General features: G+C 42.1%; 1 non-coding gene across 1 annotated transcript; it reads left to right on the forward strand.

The window, feature by feature from the left end:
* The first annotated feature begins 763 nt into the window (after positions 1–763).
* On the forward strand, positions 764–869 carry LOC125369611. The gene has a single exon (XR_007215288.1). It is a non-coding gene; the product is annotated as a small nucleolar RNA R71 (small nucleolar RNA).
* The last annotated feature ends 2,026 nt before the right edge of the window (positions 870–2,895 follow it).

Below are 2,895 nucleotides of genomic sequence, written 5' to 3' on the forward strand. Positions count from 1 at the left end.
TTAGACTCTGGTGCTCGGGAGCGCCCTTGCCGCCTTCGGATAACATCTTAGAGATTTGGCCAACTGGGTCTCCAAGTTCGAATCGAGGCCTGCCGGTTCCTAAGTGCACTATCACTTGTCGGAACCTCATCTCCGTAGACGTCACAAACTTCATCATAAGCTCTTCTAAATTTGACTCTTTTCCGGTAGAGGAGGAGCTTGTTAGGGCCAGCTGAATGTTGTTGCATTTACGCTAATGAAGTCTCCGAAAACTAGGTGGACCCCGAGCGTTATTGTTCCTCCAATCAAGTTGGGATGATTGCGCCACCCAGGTTGTATGTTACTGTAAGGATCGTTTGCTACCCTGGGCATTCCCATATAATCAACCCTGTTCAACATCGGAAGACATAGCACAATTAGATGGAAAAGTAGTAGAGGATGAAGCAAATATACCTCCCGTGATGCAGTCCACACTGTGTCACGGGCCACCACAAAACTCGCAGCCCAACGCTCACTGCATGAACCAAAGATCCTGAGTTGGTCGATCTTCTTGGCTAGAAGCTCCACTGAAATGCCAAGGTTGTCATAGAGTCCACTTGGTTGACCACTCCCTATCTTCCTGGTCGGCTCCTAGAGGATTGCCACCGATAGTTGTTCATGGCCATTTCTATCGTTCTCGTTAAGCCCGCCGCACACCGCTTAGGCCCCACCGCGAAGATCCACCATTTGCCTCGTTGCAAGGTTCAACCCGCTGTAGAAGGTCTGAACCTGCATCCACACTGGCAATCCGTGATGTGGGAACATCTCAAAAGATCCTTAAACCTCTCCCATGCATCGTACATGCTTTCATCATAAAACTGCACAAAAGAAGATATGTCATTTCTAAGTTTAGCAATTTTAGCGAGAGGAAAATACTTATATAAAAATTTTTCAGCCAACGCCCTCCAGGTAGTAATTGTTTGTTGTGGAAGAGATTGCAGCCATCTCTTTGCCTCATTCCTCAAGGAAAATGGAAACAATCTCGTGAATGGCATCATCAGTTGTTCTATTTATCTTGAATGTGTCACAAATCTCCAAAAAGTTAGAGATATGTGCATTGGGATCCTCGCTGGGCAATCCTCCAAATTGCACGCTTTGCTGGATCATCTGGATAACATTGGCCTTTATCTCAAAATTATTGGCCGCCATAAAGAAACCGACTATACTCGTTTTCGTCCCATCTAAAGATGGTCGAGCAAACTCGTACATCGTCCTCTGATCGTCATTAGCCTGGGGGTCATGGTTTTCCATCGTGTCTAGTCTATCCATAGGTACCTCAACCTCAATCTCCTTCTCTTCTAATTGCAACCTCTTCCTTAAGAGTCTGAGGGATCGTTCTGGATCAGATAGAGGCTCTATAAGATTCGAGTTTGAGCTCCTGGTCATAAACTACCAGAAACCGAAAGTCCACACAACCACCAATCAACAAAAACAATATAATAATAAATAATAAATAATAAAAAAATTTAAAAAAATAAATAAATAATAAATAAAGAATAAATGAATAAACAAATAATGACTAAATTAACACAAAAACAATTCACTCTAGTTCACCGTTACTGTGTTCCCCGGCAACGGCGCCAAAAACTTGATGGGCTCTTTATGCAACCTACACCTAAGGCAGTGAACCTACCGATGCAGCCTAGCACTAGTGAGTATCAAGGTCGTATCCCTGGAGATCGGGTGAACCTAGAGTTACTACTGTTGCTATGTTATCTAGTCTGAAATAAGGTGTGGAAGTTCTAACGTACCAGCTAATGGTTATGAGTGCAAATAAGTAAATAAAGAATAACGGATAATCAAAAGACAATTACAAAGAGAGAAACAAACCCAAAAGGGAGCCTAAGTGACGGAATTCTAAAGATGGATTTTATGGATTGCCGATCTTGCTTACCCGTGCCTAAATTGAATTGAATCCCTGCCTCTCTCGAGCTTACCGGATTCCTAAACCCGCACTAACCTAATGGAATCTCTTCCTAACGGATTACTACAGATTAGCATTAAGTATGATTTAAAACTATTAAGAGTTATTAATTCTTAATCCAAATGAGTAAATCAACCTTATCTCTAAGTGTTAACTACCACCTTACTATTCAATGTCCAGTTTGTAACAAGCATTTCTCAATGTCAAGAAACAACCCAATAAACAATTAATTCAACGTCTCAAATTAACTGAATCAAACTTTTATTACTAAATAGCAAGAAGATTGCAAGAATGACAATTATAAAACTAACAATTAAGCATAATCCATCAACAAAGGTGAACCCCAATGGGTTCAAAAGATCTAGCTACTCATGTTCATGGTTAAAGCAATTAGGGAACAAAATAAGGAAAAGAAAATTAAAGGCATGTACACCTTTCTCTTTCAAGCTGAATGAGAAACCCTAAATTTGCAAATTCAAAATCTCAAACCCTAGTTGCCTCTTGAATGCTCCCAAAGTTTGTCTTAATCTTAAATTCGATGTTGGAACAAGTGAAATCCCTCCTTCAATTGATGAAATTGATCTCTCAAGGTCTACAATTGAGGTATAGGAAATAATTGATTAAGTGTGTGTCTTGGAATTGAGTCCAAAATTCGTCCCCCCTCCAAAAGAACTCAAAATTGCCTATATAGTTGATTCAAGCATGGCCGAGTCCAGTTGTGATGATTCAAAGACGCCCGAGTCCAAGTGCTGGTCGAATCTGTTGGAGTCCGCTAGCCGACTCCTTCCAAGCCGCGGCCTTGCCGGTCGAGCCACCACAGCCCGGTATGCCTTTGGAGGCCGTGTGGTGGCTACTGGAAGTCGTGTCTTTGAAATGGCACAATTGGGATAGCCTCTTGGTAATTCAGTACGGCCGAGTCCAGCCGTGCTCAACCCTCGTGGTGCTAGTTCTTA

This window comes from Ricinus communis, chromosome 3 (assembly GCF_019578655.1).
Source record: "Ricinus communis isolate WT05 ecotype wild-type chromosome 3, ASM1957865v1, whole genome shotgun sequence".
NCBI lineage: Eukaryota > Viridiplantae > Streptophyta > Magnoliopsida > Malpighiales > Euphorbiaceae > Ricinus > Ricinus communis.